Genomic DNA, 19085 nt, shown 5'->3' with positions numbered 1-19085 from the left:
TTGTGGTTTCTAGATTAATGATACAGTACAGATGTGGTGATGTTAACAATGACCTCAGAGTCTGTACATCAGAGGAAGTAGGAAATCCAAATGTATACAAAATGATAATTAACTGAATTTCAGGTTAACTGACTATTTCAGTGCTTTTCCCAAATAGTAACCTGGAGAAGGCGATGGCACCCTACTCCAGTACTCTTGCCTGGAAAATCCCATGGATGGAGGAGCCTGGTGGGCTATAGTCCATGGGGTCACTAAGAGTTGGACACGACTGAGCGACTTCACTTTCACTTTTCACCTTTTACTTTCATGCATTGGAGAAGGAAATGGCAACCCACTCCAGTGTTCTTGCTTGGAGAATCCCAGGGACAGAGGAGCCTGGTGGGTTGCCATCTATGGGGTTGCATAGAGTCGGACACAACTGATGCGACTTAGCAGCCCCAGCAGCAGCAACCTGACTATCCATTCACTGGAGAAAGAAAAAAGGAAAAGGATACTGTGTACCCATTCTGTTCTTGGCACAGAGATAAAAACTGTGTGAATTATAAATATAGATTCCCTATTAAATACAGTGTATCTTAGCGTATATTATTTTTTGTATTAGTTATTAAGATAAATATGAGGAGAATATCACTGCTAAGATATTTAAAAACAAAGCATATTGAACATAAAGACAAATATCTAATGTTTTAACATTCTTAAAGTTGTGATGCTTAAATCAGCACTGAACTTTTGCTAATCTTAAGGATAAATGTTTTCTTTTAAAAGAAAACACAAAATGCTCCATATAAATGGTAAAAAATTTTCTTCCTGCTGTAAAAACAACAGCTGAAATAATAAATGGAAAAGAGTGTAGAAGCTATTTGAATGTATTTCTTTTTTTAGCCTAGAAAACACGGAAAATATTATTTAAAAATTTGAACATACAAGTATTAGATATTGTGGAAATTTCTTATACTGTTGGATGAAAGTATAGACTTAAGTTATTTAAGAAAAGCAATGTTTTATGGCAGCAATGTTTTGGCAAGAATTTTAAGCAGGATTCTAAAGTAATTGGATTACTATGTGAAATGCATTCACTGTGATAGTGGACAAAATGTTTTAATGGCATCCTACAAATACAGGAGAGCCTCACTCTACATATCCCAAGCAAAGAATAATTATTCAGCAGACAATGTTAATAATACCAAAGGTTAAGAAGTCCTATAATAGATAATTAATCCAGGCTGGGCCAATCAGATTCTCTTTCTAGAGAATTTGAACTTGGGATCAACAGGTGGTGGTTACACCACGTCAGAATCTGAAAGAGAGATTATACTTAGTTGAGATGTCTATTTTTGAGCCATGTCTATTAATGAGAAGGAGAAATAACCAGTCCTCAGTGACACCAAAAAATAAATCAGCCATGCAGAGGCAAAGGATAATTGGAGAGAGAAAGATTTTGACCATTTTTGCTTCCTCGTTCTCTGGTCTTCCTGATGTCCAAATGTACTTCTTTCTTTGGGGACCTTAATAAATGCAATATTCTAATACATTTGAACTAGTTTTGTTACTTGCCACCAAGTTGGCGTGGCAGAGAGTCTTGAGTAAGACAGTTATCAAGCCATAGCTCATGTTATCAAATCATCAGCCACACAGTCATTTAATTCACCTAATTTTCCAGTGTGGAAATTAAGCTCAGTATAATAACGTAAAATTGGCTTAATGGTCACTGTGCCTACTCCAGAATCTATCAAATTTAAATTCCACAAACATTTACTTATATCTGATACATGCAGACTCAAATTTTAGAATAATATTCATTTGCATGGATTTTATAGTTTATAAAATATTTCCATTTTAAAATTTATTTTCACAATATTTCTAGTATTTAAAGAAGTCAGTTATCATTAACCTCATTCCACAATCGGGGAAATGTAAACAGAGGAAATATTTAAGAGAGTCATTAAATTTACACAGGTAGTACCTGAGATTTTGACCTAAATGTCCTGAACCTAAGAATAATACTGTTTCCTGTATACCATATTGCATAGCAGTTTAGGGGACAAGAACACTGGATTTATAGTCAGCCAGATGAAAAAAATCTCAGTTGTTTCCACTTTATAGCATGAGAAAGTGATTTAATTTTTCTAAACCTCAGTTACCATATCTATAAAATGGAGATATTACACTTACCTCAGAGGGTTACTTCTTTGGAATCAAATTCAATACAATAATAATCTGGTTGACATGTTTAAATATTTTTGCTATATACTAAGGACCTAGTAAATAATAGGTAATATTATAATAAACTAAAAGAGATACTGTTATAAAACTTAATCCAACTTAAATCTGAGTGAATGCATGTCAGAGCAAAACTGCAGACCACTTCCACCTTGTGAATGATACTGACATAGATGACTGGGGAATAAATAGCCAAAACACTGGAGTGAAGAGAAGGCCGCTTGCCCTTATCACTCACTTCTGTTCTCTGTTTCCTCCTTTGAGTCACTTGAAAGATAAATTACATATCCATATTTATAGAGCCCAGCATCCTGAGGCAAAATGTATTTTGGAAGTCAAAGATGTACTTATTGTAAGACCTGAAGTTTAGAAGTACAATCAGAAATTTTGAGAATAGACCTTATGAGAGATTCTATAGAGATATTAGACATCTAGAGAGCTCATGGTGAAGTAACATCCATGATGAACTTTTTTTCAAAAGAAATGTAAAATTTTCCTAGCTTCCTTTAGATTGCTGATAGCCCTTCTGTTAGTTAAAATATATTACTTACCCTTACACCTACTTCAGATGTACTTATCTCTGAGCCCTGATGAAACTTCCTAAATATCAGAAAACAGGCTGGGCAAATTTTTGAAAATATCCTGCTTTTATTGACTGAGCATACAAAAATGAATTTTAGGATCTTTTAGACATCATCTTTATCATTTACAAATGATTTCTTTCCTTATGACTGAAACAAATTCACTTCAGTAAGGTTTCTCTGGAGGTATTCAGTTTCATATTTGTCAAATATTTCCTTACTTTTATGAATAATTAACTTTGAGATTCTGCATATATTAGGGAAGAAAGGTAAAATATTTAAAAGCTCCACACCTTAGCCAAGGACACTGACCTCAAGAATACATATTATTCGCCCCATTATATCAATGCTGACATCCTCCCACAGGGTTTCTTCTTAAAACAGCAAATATGCCAGGAATGATCCTCTGTAAGAGGTCGCAGTAAAGACAAGTAATTCAGGTCCTAAGAAAACAAGTCCATGATAATGAATGACTTGTTAGGATGAATGAAGCAAAGAGTGGTGATCAGAGTGAAAACATATTTGAACAGAGATATGGAAAAGCAAAAGTGGTGATGACATCGGTGATAAGTTTGAGGGAAGGTGTGTAGGATTCAGAAGTTTTAAAAAGAAATGAGCAAGAGGTTTGAAGTTCTGTTTTTAATAGATTTTGTGAAGTGGGACAAGAGTGTTAATAAACGGACAGCTTAGTATCGTAGGGAAGCAAAACTTGCCACCCTAAAATGTGTCTCTTTGGTATGAGGATTAATTTAGGCTGACTATTTTTAAGGCTTGGAAAACCTGGAAAACTTTGATCTTTCCCCTAACTTCCTAGAAAAGTGCAGATAAAGAAGCTATTCCAGGAAGAGAACTGCACACGGACAGCTGTAGCATGCACTAGGTGTGTTTGATGAGGAGGCACTTTGCAGTCAGTTAAAATTCCTCTGAATCCCACTGTCCCTGTGTTCCAAACATTTGCTTTTCTATCTCCATCTCAATTGGCTTCATCCCCTTTCAAGTCCCAAATCACTTTTTCCAACATCCTGCTTTGTCTTTAGCTGAAAATTGTTTTTAAAGTGAGAATTTTAGTCATTTTGGCAAGACTCAGTTTTATTGGATTTCTCCCATGCATACATGTTATTAATCTTTTATTTGACTTTTCCCTGTTAAGCTGCCTCCTATCAATATAATTTGTAAACCAGCTAGAAGGGTAGAGGAAAATTTTTCTTCCCAGCACTTTGGACAACAGTTCACCAGGCATACCTATAAAATTTTTAAATTTTTAGTAAAATTTAGTAACATGTTGCAACTTTTTTTATATCCTTGCTTTGGTTGTTGCAGTTAGCTTTGACTGCGTATCGAATAATGCAAATGTGCCATTTTCCTCTATGACATTTGATAACCTTCATACTGTAAACTCTGAAGCCAGCAGCTATTTTAAAAATGTTTTTTGCTAAAATATTTTAAAAATTAAAATATTTTCTAAACAAATTCCTTAAAAAATTTAGAAAATCTAAAGAATTTTTTAAGTATTAAAGCAAGTAAATTTTTCTTGTAGAATCTAGCCAGGTATTCTATCCTATTTTACTCAGGAGTCTGATTTTCTAAAATAGCTTAAATTCATTATTTTAAGATCCTTTTTGATGTTAGAGTATCATGACTAACAGAAATATTTCTCACATAGTTGTAAAAGGTCAAAATAGAACTTATGAAGGGTACTGTGGGCCTGCATTGTACATGGAGCCGTGACTCAAAAGTTGAAAGTGCTTTTAAGCTCAGTTAAATCGTGGCCGCATTGCTCCACAGCACAGCTTAAGTAAATTGATTCAGTGGATTAATGTACTCATGTCAGGGGAGACAAACTTATCTGCTGTGTGAAGTCTGAAGCTTACAGTAGTATTATTAAGTAGGCTTACTGGTAAGAATGACAACTCTCTCTGTTCGTAAGAACTGAGTCCTAAGGTTTGCGCTGGAAGGTTTAGGTGTGAAAGAGACTAAGCTTTAAGTAATAAATAATAATGATTAAAGGAACAAAGTTATCTCTGTCCCTGCAAGATATATGAATCACACTTATCTCTTTTAAAATAGATACTGCATGTCCTTTTTTATCTTTAAGCACAGTATCAGGCCAGCTTTCTCCAGCCTCCTATTATCAGCCTGGGTGGTTCTTTCATTTTACGCATTTCTTTTGTCGTCTCAGTTAGGAACTGTGCTTGGGAGGATGAGGTGGGCATGGATCAAAATATTACAGTTTGATTCTCCCAACCTTACACATTTTGCATTAAAGCAGTTATAATTGTCTTTAACTGCAGGTTGTATAAGTCAGATTTTCTCAGCTGATTACCACTCAATATATTCTTCAGTTTCTAGTTGCTTTATAAGGGAGACTTCTTGCTTAGAAAGTAATTGAAAAATGTAAGTGCACTTGACAATATGTTAAAACATTGTTGCCTCTTAAACCAAAATGTCACACCAAGAAAAAAAAAAAAAAGAGGAAATGAATGCTTCAACTTGTTCATTAAATTGATTAATGTAAAGCATTATTTTAGCCAAAGGGAAACTTCTAGGGGAATTCACCTTTTACTTCTACAGTATTCATCCTAGCTAGGTTATCTCAAAATCTTTTTTTAAATTAAAATAAAATAGCACTGAAATTAAAACAAACAGTATCTTTGTTCTAGTGTAGATAATTGTGAATGGAGCGTATTATGATATTGGCAAAATAAAAGCTTGTGCCAACCAACACTTTATGTTATTTATTGTTTCTGTACAAACTTTATAGAACATGCTAGGAAAAATTAGAAATTATTTAGCATTTTTCTCATTTGTTATACTTGTGCACACAAAATTAGTTTCTGTAGTTGCAATATATTAAAACTTTAGTTTAATAATAGGAAGAAAACCTTGGTCTGGCTTATGGATTCTATTCAGTTCTAGGGTGAAATTTAGAAACAGCTAAACTTACTTGGGAGAAAAGTTATGACCAACCTAGATAGCATATTGAAAAGCAGAGACATTACTTTGCCAACAAAGGTTGGTCTAGTCAAGGCTATGGTTTTTCCAGTGGTCATGTATGGATGTGAGAGTTGGACTGTGAAGAAAGCTGAGCGCCAAAGAATTGATGCTTTTGAACTGTGGTGTTGGAGAAGACTCTTGAGAGTCCCTTGGACTGCAAGGAGATCCAACCAGTCCATTCTAAAGGAGATCAGCCCTGGGATTTCTTTGGAAGGAATGATGCTAAAACTGAAATTCCAGTACTTTGGCCACCTCATGCGAAGAGTTGACTCATTGGAAAAGACTTTGATGCTGGGAGGGATTGGGGGCAGGAGGAAAAGGGGATGACAGAGGATGAGACGGCTGGATGGCATCACTGACTTGAGGGACGTGAGTCTGGGTGAACTCCAGGAGATGGTGACGGACAGGGAGGCCTGGCATGCTGCGATTCATGGGGTCGCAAAGAGTCGGACACGACTGAGCGACTGAACTGAACTGACTGAAACTTACTTTTATTCCTTTTAAAATATATGTGGAACTTGTTTGAAATAAATATTAAAATCTAAGAAAAATATTATATATGTTTCTTCCTCAAAATTTAAGCAAAGAAATGTAGCAACTCAAAACTAAATTGCATTTTTTCCCATGAAATTTCCAATTTTCCTGTGGATATTAAAAGCAAAATGGCAAATTATGAAAATAATGTACTAATTATACTCACATACATGCATACAGTTTGTCTAAAGTGTAATTGTATTTACAATCTTTCTGAAACAAACCCTGTTTAAAAAGAAGGTGTAATGCAGTAAATAAATATCCAATTAGAGCAGAGAAAAGCAAGGGGGAGCCAATGAAGAGAAAAGAAGCGCTGAGCCAGCAGTCTCAATCAATCAGGATAACAGCGAGCCTTTGTTGAAAGCCAACATCTTAGATTAAAACCCTTGTATTTTACTAATAACTTTGCATGTCCATAACCCTTCCTATTGATTTCAATTATTTCCTTATTTTTGGATTAGTAGTTTCCGGAGATATTGTAAAATTAAGGGAAGCACTATTAATATGCTGTTTATTTTGCTGTACATTGATAATATTAGTTGTAATTGGATGATCTTTCTCAAAGATTTAAAGAAAGTGATGTTCATTTTAATTATCTGAAATGCTCTTTATAATACAATTTAATGTGATTCAGGGAATATCATTTAAAGCCATGCTAAAGGCTCAAGGGGTAAAAAGAAGTATACAAAATGTGCCTCTTCTCTGGAAATGCTCTGGGTACAAAACAAAGCCAAGGAGTGTTTGAAAAGATCAAAAAGAACACCGAACTGGGGGCATCAGGAGATGAGAGATTTAGTCCTAGTTCTAAACTAACTGAGATTCAAGGAATTCAGTTTTCTCAAGTTCCCTTATTGACCGAATAAAAGTTTGAACAAAGATGATTTTTATACATGCTTTTCTGCACAGTTATGATGTTTGCTCTATATAATCAACAAAAACAAGATTGGGAGAGAGCTGACTGAAGCTCAGATCATGAACTTCTTATTGCCAAATTCAGACTGAAATTGAAGAAAGTAGGGAAAACTACTAGACTATTCAGGTATGAACTAAATCAAATCCCATATGATTACACAGGGGAAGTGACAAATAGATTCAAGGGATTAGGTCTGATAGAGTGCCAGAAGAACTAGGGACGGGATTCATGATGTTGTATAGGAGGAAGTGATCAAGACCATCCCCAAGAAAAAGAAATGAAAAAAGAAAAATGGTTATCCTAGGAGGCCTTCCAAATAGCTGAGAAAAGAAGAAAAGCTAAAGGCAAGAGAAAAAGAAAGGTATATCCATTTGGATGCAGAGTTATAAAGAATAGCAAGGAGAGATAAGAAAGCCTTCCTCAGTGATCAGTGCAAAGAAATAGAGGAAAACAATAGAATGGGAAAGACTAGAGATCTCTTCAAAAAACTTAGAGATACTAAGGGAACATTTCATGCAAATATGGGCACAATAAAGGACAGAAATGATATGGACCTAACAGAAGCAGAAGATATTAAGAAGAGGTGGGAAGAATACACAGAAGAACTGTACAAAAAAGAACTTCACAACCCAGATAATCACAATGGTGTGATCACTCACCTAGAGCCAGTCATCCTAGAATGTGAAATCAAGTGGGCCTTAGAAAGCATCACTACAAACAAAGCTAGAGGAGGTGGTAGAATTCCAGTTAAGCTATTTCAAATCCTACAAGATGATGGTATAAAAATGCTGCACTCAATATGCCAGCAAATTTGGAAAACTCAACAGTGGCCACAGGACTGGAAAAGGTCAGTTTTCATTCCAGTCCCAAAGAAGTGCAATGCTAAAGAATGTTCAAACTACCACACAATTGTACTCATCTCACATGCTAGCAATGTAATGCTCAAAATTCTCCAAGCCAGACTTCAACAGTACTCGAACCGTGAACTTCCAGATGTTCAAGCTGGATTTAGAAAAGGCAGAGGAACCAGAGATCAAATTGCCAATATCTTTTGGATCATCAAAAAAGCAAGAGAGCTCCAGAAAAAAACATCTATTTCTGCTTTATTGACTATGCCAAAGCCTTTGACTGTCTGGATCACCACAAACTATGGAAAACTTGGAAAGAGATGGGAATAACAGACCATGTTACTTGCCTCCTGTGGTTCTGTATACAGGTCAAGAAGCAACAGTCAGAACTGAACATAGAACAACAGACTGGTTCCAAATCCAGAAAGGAGTATGTCAAGGCTGTGTATTGTCACCCTGCTTACTTAACTTATATGCAAAGTATATCATGTGAAATGCCAGGCTAGATGAAGCACAAGCTGGAATCAAGATTGCTGGGAGAAATATCAATAACATCAAATATGCAGATGACACCACCCTTATGGCAGAAGGTGAAGAAGAGCTAAAGAGCCTCTTGATGAAAGTAAAAGAGGAAAGTGAAAAAGTTGGCTTCAAACTCAACATGCAGAAAACTAAGACTGTGGCATCTGGTCCCATCACTGCATGGCAAATAGATGGGGAAACAATGACAGACTTTATTTCTTTGGGTTCCAAAGTCACTGCAGATGGTGACTGAGGCCATGAAATTAAAAGACGCTTGCTCCTTGGAAGAAAAGCTATGACCCACCTAGACAGCATATTAAAAAGCAGAGACATTACTTTGCTAACAAAGGTCTGTCTAGTTAAAGCTATGGTTTTTCCAGTTTTCATGTGTGAATTTTAGAGTTGGACTATAAAGAAAGCTGAGTGCCGAAGAATTGATGCTTTTGAAATTAAATGTTGAAGACTCTTAGAGTCTCTTGTACTGCAACGAGATTCAACCAGTCAATCCTGAAGAAGTCAGTCTTGAACATTCATTGGAAGGACTGATGCTAGAGCTGAAACTCTAATACTTTGGCCACCTGATGTGAAGAACTGACTCATCTGAAAAGACTCTGATGCTCAGAAAGACTGAAAGCAGTCGGAGAAGGGGACGACAGAGGATGAGACAGTTGGATGGTATCAGCGACTCGATGGACATGAGTTTGAGTAAGCTCTGGGAGTTGATGGACAGGGAAGCCTGGCATGCTGTAATCCATGGTGTCACAAAGTGTTGAACACAACTGAGCGACTGAACTCAACTAATGACATTTGCATATGGGGACACACAGTGATTAGCCATAGATATAGATGATACAGATTTATGCTCAGATATTTTATGGAAATATTTTATGTTAGTTTTAGCCTATAGACAGTGATTCTGTATACTCAAAATGCTTGAGGCATTCACCTGGGCCACTACTACGTGTGATGAGTCCCTACAGGTATTTTCTGGATCTGAGTCAACCTTGTGGCTGGACCAGCCCTGGTAGTTCTTATTATAATTGCAAGACATACCTCGGCAGTAACCATCAAGGAACTTTGAAAAAGCATGGTTTATTATTCACAGGTCAAGGACATATGGCAGGCCCAATGGCTGCAGGTCACAGGTAGAGAGAAAGTATAGACCTGTAGCCCTGTCTTTGTTGGAGGACAGGTGAGTACTTAGGACTTTATAAGTTCACTCTTTACTGATCAATTTAAAATATCACAGTAGGAATTTAGGCATGGAAACAGAAAAGTGAGGTCACTTAAAATGTTACTTATCTGGGTTACCCGAAGCTTTTTTCCTAAGAGGAGAACTTCATGAGCAGATGCAGTCTGGCTTCTTATCTAGGTGTTTACTAGCATCTGTGTCATACAGCTGGAATATGTTTGTTTGACATGAATGTCTTTGAAGTGGATGTGTTAGCAATCAAGGGCTTCCTGGTGGCTGCAATGCATGAGACCTGAGGTCAATACATGGGCAGAAAGATCCCCTGGAGAAGGGCATGGTAACCCACTCCATTATTATTGCCTGGAGAATTCCATGGACAGAGGAACCTGTAGGACTACAGTCCATGGGGTCACAAAGAGTCAAACACAACTGAGCAACTAACACCTAGCAATCAAAAGCTTGTATGCCTGCTAAGTTGCTTCAACCATGTCTGACTCTGCGATCCCATGGACTGTAGCCCACCAGGCTCCTCTGACCATGGGATTCTCCAGGCAGTAATACTGGAGTGGGTTGCCATGCCCTTCTCCAGGGGATCTTCCCAACTCACAGACTGAACCCACTTCTCCTCTGTCTCCTGAATTGGCAGGCAGGTTCTTTACCACTAGCACCACCTGGGAAACCACCATCAAAAGTTTAATGTCAGGCATTTACACTACAGGAATGCAAACTGTGGATTGGGTAGAAGCAGGTAACCTAGCAGTGAGATCAGAGAGAGTACGACACATTTGAAGGATTATTGAAAGGGCATTGAGAAGAAAAGTCAGAAATATCTAAAAATGTTAAGATTAGAAACATTTTGTGGGTTTTCCCTGGCAGTTCAGTGGTTAAGAATCCCCCCTTGCAATGAAGGGGACTTGGAATCAATCCCTGGTCAGGGAACTAAGATCCCACATGCCATGGAACAACTAAGCCCATGCGCTGATACTAATGAGCCCATTGGCCACAGCTAGAGAGTCTTTGCACCTCAATGAAAGTTCCCATGTGCCACAGCTAAGACCTGACACAGCCAAAAAAATAAATAAACATAATAATTTTATTATGGTAGTAATCACGATTTATGCTGAATGCTTTGTAGCAAGACTTGACAGTCATTAGAATAACTATCTTTAACTATACAAGAGAAGATTTCAAAATGAGCTACATGTGACATGAGAGTGTCCTCTAATTAATAGAACACTCATTAGAGTCACTGTTTGCTACTGTCATGATTAGGGAGTTGGGCAAGCCTGAAGAAAAATATCCTCCTTAGAGTTCTGCCTTGTATTAATATGAGATACATCGTCTATTTGTTGATTTAATTGGTTCAGCTGGAGGAAGAATTAAGTAAGTGGCACTGGGATGAGAAAGAAAAGAAGTGGATACTGGATACTTGTCGATTGTGCTTATGTCAAGTAACATTTTTACTGGCTATATTAGAATAAATGTGAATTCTCAAAATATCAGATGTATTCCATTTCTCAAGCCAATAACAATTTTATTGATAATTTGGCAATTTATAATAGTATCATAGATACTTCTTGCCATTAACATAGATGTTTTCAAGAGAAATAGTAACTATACTAATTTATGGTGAAGTAATAAAAGATAGACCCAAGGTATCATTTTCACATATCACTGATGATATTTATTTTGCAGTTAGCCAAAGTCTTTTGCCTGTGAATGTTTTTCTTAATGGAGCAGTTACAGCAATATGACTATAAGAATAACTCAGGTTTTGCTCTGTTTTGAATATTTCTTGAACTCAGATAACTGTTACCCCAGAAGATTATTTTTCTTAACAATGAGGATGTTGCATGTATTGAAGATGTATTTAATTTCATTGACTAGGGAAAGGATGGAGATGAGAGACAGACTCTGACACAGGTAATTATGGATAATTTTTTAAAAAAATCAAACCACAATATTTTGCCAACAGAAAATATTTTACCAACTCTACCAACAGAAAATTTAAATAAATGGAGAGTTACCACAGTCCAAGATGAGGGGACCCATAAAATGAGGGGACTCATAGGATGAAACAGAAAAGGCAATGGCACCCCACTCCAGTACTCTTGCCTGGAAAATCCAGTGGATGGAGGAGCCTGGTAAGCTGCAGTCCATGGGGTCGCGAAGAGTCAGACACGACTGAGCAGCTTCACTTTCACTTTTCACTCATGCATTGGAGAAGGAAATGGCAACCCACTCCAGTGTTCTTGCCTGGAGAATCCCAGGGACGGGGGAGCCTGGTGGGCTGCCATCTCTGGGGTCGCACAGAGTCGGACACGACTGAAGTGATGCAGCAGCATAAGATGAAAAGGTCAGCTCTTCTAAAATTAAGCTTTAATTTTACCTTTGATCAATTCTCAATGTTTTGCTTTTAATTGAACAAAAATAGTCTAAAATATTCCTGGAAAATATATTTAATTAATTACCCCACACTTAAAAGGAAGAGCTATGTAGAACTTTTTCCAAGTATTAAAATGTTATAAAATAGTAAGTATGAAAAGAGTATCACATTAGTTCAGAATGGAATTAGCTCAATGGAATGTAATAGAAAGTCCAGGTGCAATATAATGTCTATACAGTAATTTGGTTTCTATAAAGTTAGCATTTTAATGGAAAATATAGAGATTATTCAATAAATGGTGTTGGATCAAATGGTTCATTTTATGGGGAAAAAAATTAATAATAGGGTGTTTCCCTGGTTGGCTCAGTAGTAAAGAAACCGTCTGCAATGCCAGAAACCCCGGTTCGATTCCTGGCATGGAAGATCCCCTGGCGACAGAAACGGCTACACACTCCAGGTTTCTGGCCTATAGAATTCCATGGACTATATAGTCCATTGGGTCGCAAAGAGTCAGACACGACTGAGCGACTTTCACTTTCATGGAAAAAAATAAAGTTAGATCCTCACCATAAAACAAAACTTGAGATTAATTGTTCATTAAAGTTTAAAGGCATCATATAGACAAGAGAGTATAGATGGATTATAGACTAAAAGTATCAAAAGCATGAAATAACTCAAAGTACTAGAAAAATATAGGTAAAAGTTATGATATGATGACTAGTTTTTAAACATGACATAAGGAAAGATTATTTTAAATATAGTATATTCATTTTTAAAACAAAGTATTTTAATAAAATTTAAAAGATTAAAATTTATGCAAGAAATTTGAAAAAATGTTTTTCTTCACTTATAATCAATTATATATTTTTTAAAACTAAGTGTTTTCACAATTAGATTGTCAAAGTTAAAAAGAATGATAATTCCTTTATCAGTAAGGATTAAAGATATCAGTGAGAATTAAAAATATTGTATGTAGACAGGCACAATCTCAATTACTGTCTTGAAAACTTCTGGTTGTGTATTTTGTGCTGTCTTAACTGTCCTACTACCATTGAGCTATAACAGGCTGGTTGACCTATAGACACCTCCAAAGTTGACATTGGTTATTGCTACAATAGCAATTGTACAGAGATCAAATGGCCAACATCCATTGGATCATCAAAAATGCATGAGAGTTCCAGAAAAACATCTACTTTGCTTTACTGACTACGCCAAAGCCTTTGACTGTGTGGATCACAACAAACTGTGGAAAATTCTGAAAGAGATGGGAATACCATACCACCTGACCTGCTTCTTGAGAAATCTGTATGCAGGTCAAGAAGCAACAGTTAGAATTCGTTGGAACAACAGACTGTTTCCAAATCAGGAAAGGAGTACGTCAAGGCCGTATATTGTCACCCTGCTTATTTAACTTATATGCAGAGTGTATCATGTGAAATGCTGGGCTGGAAGAAGCACAAGCTGGAATCAAGATTGCTGGGAGATAATATGTGAAACAGATTGCCAGTCCAGGTTCGATCCACAAGAAAGGGTGCTCAGGGCTGGTGCACTGGGATGACCCAGAGAGATGGGATGGGGAGGGAGGTGGGAGGGGAGTTCAGGATGGGGAACGCATGTACACCCGTGGCTGATTCATGTCAATGTATGGCAAAACCACTACAATATTATAAACTAATTAGCCTCAAATTAAAATAAAAAATTAAAATATTGTGATTAAAAAAAAAAGATTGCTGGGAGAAATATCAATAACATCAGATATGCAGATAACGCCTCCTTTATGGCAGAAGGCGAAGAAGAACTAAAGAGCTTCGTGATGAAAGTGAAAGAGGGGAGTGAAAATGTTGGCTTAAAACTCAACATGCAGAAAATTATGATCATGGCATCCGGTCCTATCACTTCATGGCAAATAGATGGGGAAACAATGGAAATAATTACAGGTTTTATTTTGGAGGGCTGAAAAATCACTGCAGATGGTGACTAAAGCCATGGAATTAAAAGACACTTACTCCTTGGAAGAAAAGCTATGACCAACCTAGATAACATATTATAAAGCAGGGACATTATTTTGCCAACAAAGGTCCGTCTAGTCAAAGCTATGGTTTTTCCAGTTGTCATGTGTGGATGTGAGAGTAGGACTATAAAGAAAGCTGAGCACTGAAGAACTGATGCTTTTCTACTGTGGTGTTGGAAAAGACTTCTTGAGAGTCCCTTGGACTGCAACAAGATCCAACCAGTCAATCCTAAAGGAAATCAGTCTTGATTATTCATTGGAAGGACTGATACTGTAGTTGAAATTCCAATACTTTGGCCACCTGACGTGAAGAACTGACTCATTGGAAAAGACCCTCATGCTAGGAAAGATTGAAGGCAGGAGGTGAAGCGGATGAGACAAGATGAAATACTCTATGGACATGAGTTTGAGCACACTTTGGCAGTTGGTGGTGGAACAGGAAGCCTGGAGTGCTGTCGTTCATGGGATCTCAAAGAGTCCCACACGACTGAGCAACTGAACTGAACTGATTGTTACAATAAGAAAATATTCTTTTTAATTTTGCATATGTATAGTGACATATTTCTCAAAAACATGTATTGCTTCTGTAGAAATTTAAAAAAGAAAAGAGCAACACTAATTATATTCCTTTTATTATGATGTTTTTGTAATTTTTGAGGATGTGCAAATTTTTTCCATATCATAGAGATGAAAATTCTTAAAGATATATCAGTAAAGCATCAGTTCAGTTCAGTTCAGTTCAGTCGCTCAGTCACGTCTGACTCTTTGCGACCCCATGAATCATAGCACGCCAGGCCTCCCTGTCCATCACCAACCCCCAGAGGTCACTCAGACTCACGTCCATCGAGTCAGTGATGCCATCCAGCCATCTCATCCTCTGTCGTCCTCTTCTCCTCCTGCCCCCAATCCCTCCCAGCATCAAAGTCTTTTCCAATGAGTCAACTCTTCGCATGAGGTGGCCACAGTACTGGAGTTTCAGCTTTAGCATCATCTCTCCCAAAGAAGTCCCACGGCGGATCTCCTTCAGAATGGACTGGTTGGATCTCCTTGCAGTCCAAGGGACTCTGAAGAGTCTTTTCCAACACCACAGTTCAAAAGCATCAATTCTTCAGCCCTCAGTCTTCTTCACAGTCCAACTCTCACATCCATACATGACCATTGGAAAAACCATAGCCTTGACGAGACGGACCTTAGTCAGCAAAGTAATGTCTCTGCTTCTGAATACGCTGTATAGGTTGGTCATAAATTTTCTTCCAAGGAGTAAGCGTCTTTTAATTTCATGACTGCAGTCACCATCTGCAGTGATTTTGGAGCCCAAAAAAATAAAGGCTGACACTGTTTCCGCTGTTTCCCCATCTATTTCCCATGAAGTGAGAGAAAGGCAATGCCAAAGAATGCTCAAACTACCGCACAATTGCACTCATCTCACACGCTAGTAAAGTAATGCTCAAAATTCTCCCAGCCAGGCTTCAACAATATGTTAACTGTGAACTTCCTGATGTTTAAGCTGGTTTTAGAAAAGGCAGAGGAACCAGAGATCAAATTGCCAACATCCTCTGGATCATTGAAAAAGCAAGAGAGTTCCAGAAAAACATCTATTTCTGCTTTATTGACTATGCCAAAGCCTTTGACTGTGTGGATCACAATAAACTGTGGAAAATTCTGAGAGAGATGGGAATACCAGACCACCTAACCTGCCTTTTGAGAAATCTGTATGCAGGTTAGGAAGCAACGGTTAGAACTGGACATGGAACAACAGACTGGTTCCAAATAGGAAAAGGAGTATGTCAAGGCTATATATTGTCACCCTGCTTATTTAACTTATATGCAGAGTACATCATGAGAAATGCTGGACTGGAAGAAACACAAGCTGGAGTCAAGATTGCCAGGAGAAATATCAATCACCTCAGATATGCCGATGACACCACCTTTATGGCAGAAAGTGAAGAGGAACTAATAAGCCTCTTGATGAAAGTAAAAGAGGAGAGTGAAAAAGTTGGTTTAAAGCTCAACATTCAGAAAACAAAGATCATGGCATCCGGTCCCATCACTTCATGGGAAATAGATGGGGAAACTGTGGAAACAGTGTCAGACTTTATTTTGGGGGGCTCCAAAATCACTGCAGATGGTGACTGCAGCCATGAAATTAAAAGACGCTTACTCCTTGGAAGAAAAGTTATGACCAACCTAGATAGCATATTCAAAAGCAGAGACATTACTTTGCCGAATAAGGTCCCTCTAGTCAAGGCTATGGTTTTTCCAGTGGTCATGTATGGATATGAGTTGGACTGTGAAGAAGGCTGAGGGCCAAAGAATTGATGCTTTTGAACTGTGATGTTGGAGAAGACTCTTGAGAGTCCTTTGGACTGCAAAGAGATCCAACCAGTCCATTCTGAAGGAGATCAATCCTGGGATTTCTTTGGAAGGAATGATGCTAAAGCTGAAACTCCAGTACTTCGGCCACCTCATTCGAAGAGTTGACTCATTGGAAAAGACTCTGATGCTGGGAGGGATTGGGGGCAGGAGGAGAAGGGGACGACAGAGGATGAGATGGCTGGATGGCATCACTGACTTGATGGACGTGAGTCTGAGTGACCTCTGGGGGTTGGTGATGGACAGGGAGGCCTGGCGTGCTGCAATCCATGGGGTCGCAAAGAGTCGGACACGACTAAGCGACTGAACTGAACTGAACTGAACTGAACTGATGGGACCAGATGCCATGATCTTCATTTCTGAATGTTGAGCTTTAAGCCAAGTTTTTCTCTCTCCTTTTTCACTTTCATCATGAGGCTCTTTAGTTCCTCTTCACTTTTTGCCATAAGCGTGGTATCATCTGCATATCTGAGGTTATTGATATTTCTCCCACTAATCTTGATTCCAGCTTGTGTTTCTTCCAGTCCAGCGTTTCTCATGATGTACTCTGCATATAAGTTAAATAAGCAGCGGGACAATATACAGCCTTTACATACTCCTTTTCCTATTTGGAACCAGTCATAACAGCTTTAAATAATATCTATAGATACATTTATTTATTATAAAATATACATTTTTTATATAAAATCTTCCCTTGAAGAGAATCTCATATATTGTGTTATACTGGCCCTCATCTGAAAACACCACCATGCAGGACAAATTCAGACTTAACTACCCTATATTTTCAATTAGGATGGTGGGAGTAAGTGACACAAACTATTGCTTCTTGGCCTTTTGGCTAGGATAAAGTGAAGTAACATAAACTTCTGGGAATCACCAGTCTCAGTTGTGGAGTTAGAGCGCTGTGGCAGGCACTGTTGCACAATGGTTTTTCATAGCCTCTGGGATCATAAAACCTCAGAAGAAGAAAATTTCATCTCCAGTGACTTTACATTCCTGAATTCATTAGAAGACAAATTTGCTGCACACATATAAAAGAAGCAATAAGATTAGTTTCCTAATTTTCTATTTTGACCTTTGTCTTTGCAATTCTATAATGCTCTCTGACAACTGGGTGCAACTTGTTCAGTTCAGTTGCTCAGTCATATCTGACTCTTTGCAACCCCGTCAACCACAGCACGCCAGGCCTCCCCGTCCATCACCAACTCCTGGAGTCCACCCAAACCCATGTCCATCGAGTCAGTGATGCCATCCAGCCATCTCATGCTCTGTCATCACCTTCTCCTCCTGCCCCCAATCTCTCCCAGCATCAGAGTCTTTTCCAATGAGTCAGCTCTTCTCATCAGGTGGCCAAAGTATTGGAGTTGCAGCTTCAAAATCAGTCCAACCAATGAACACCCAGGACTGATCTCCTTTAGGATGGACTGGTTGGATCTCCTTGCAGTCCAAAGGACTCTCAAGAGTCTTCTCCAACACCACAATGCAAAAGCATCAATTCTTCGGCGCTCAGCTTTGGAGTGTAAAGTCACATTCATGTACCCTGACCAACATTAATTTTTTATTGAATTAGATTAGATCAGAAGAAAGTAAACCAGATTAGCATACAATAGACAGTATCAAAATGCTCTACCCATAATTAAGGTCAATATAATGCCTTAAAACTTTTCATCATGGATATGTGTACTGAGCCATGATGTAAAATGTTTGTATGGTAAATTATGATGAAAAAAGAAAAACACTGGAAAGAATATCATTTACCTTTAAAGCAAGCAAGATTATCCTTTAAAAAATAATCTCAAACATACCTTCCTTGAGAATAAAAGTAATATTTTGAAAACTTTTTTTATATGTTTGAAATGTGTTTCTGGTATAACTATTTTAGGTGGCTTTAAAACTCTATGTTATTACTAAGACATGAACTTGAAGTTGGACCCTATTTGAGATTCAGTTTTCTCCTCTATAAGATCAGTAGTTAAAAGTCAGTCATATATAAAGTTTCCTAAAATGCTAAATGTAACCTTATTTCTATGGCTTTTGTCATAATTTTGAATACTATTTGAATAATATCTTAGTTTTCATTGCTCATCTTTTGCAGTCATGTTGTTACGTAAAATGACTCTAGGAGAAATTATTTTTCTAGAGTTAAAGAAGGTATGTGTAGATCATTTTAGTTATTCACATTTTAAGTGCCAGATGTGAAGATAAAAGGTGAAAATAAACTGGTTTGTGCCCCCAAAGTATTTTATTCATGGTATAGACAGTTACAGAAGTACCCAGTTGCAACATAATGGGGTTGGGGCTGTAATAGAAATCTGTATGCCATGAAATAAGATCACCAAGAACAAAGTTTGTTGGGGATGCAAAGTAAGGGGTTCTGGGTAAGATTCAATGAAAGATTAACAAAAGAGATTTCTATTGACGTGACCCTTGAAAGTGTGTAAGCATTAGATAGGCAGAAAAGGAGTTTAAAATATAGAAAAAAAGATGAAAAGGAGGCACTTTAATAAATAG

General features: G+C 37.6%; 1 protein-coding gene across 1 annotated transcript in view; it reads left to right on the top strand.

Annotated features, from left to right (window-relative positions):
• ERBB4 (erb-b2 receptor tyrosine kinase 4) overlaps positions 1-19085 on the top strand; it is a 770675-nt gene that overhangs the window by 406252 nt on the left and 345338 nt on the right. The window lies entirely within an intron of this gene.

Source organism: Budorcas taxicolor, chromosome 2, assembly GCF_023091745.1.
Source record: "Budorcas taxicolor isolate Tak-1 chromosome 2, Takin1.1, whole genome shotgun sequence".
Classification (NCBI taxonomy): Eukaryota; Metazoa; Chordata; class Mammalia; order Artiodactyla; family Bovidae; genus Budorcas; species Budorcas taxicolor.
Note: the sequence above shows the minus strand (reverse complement) of the source record. Positions and strands in the feature narration are given on the sequence as shown.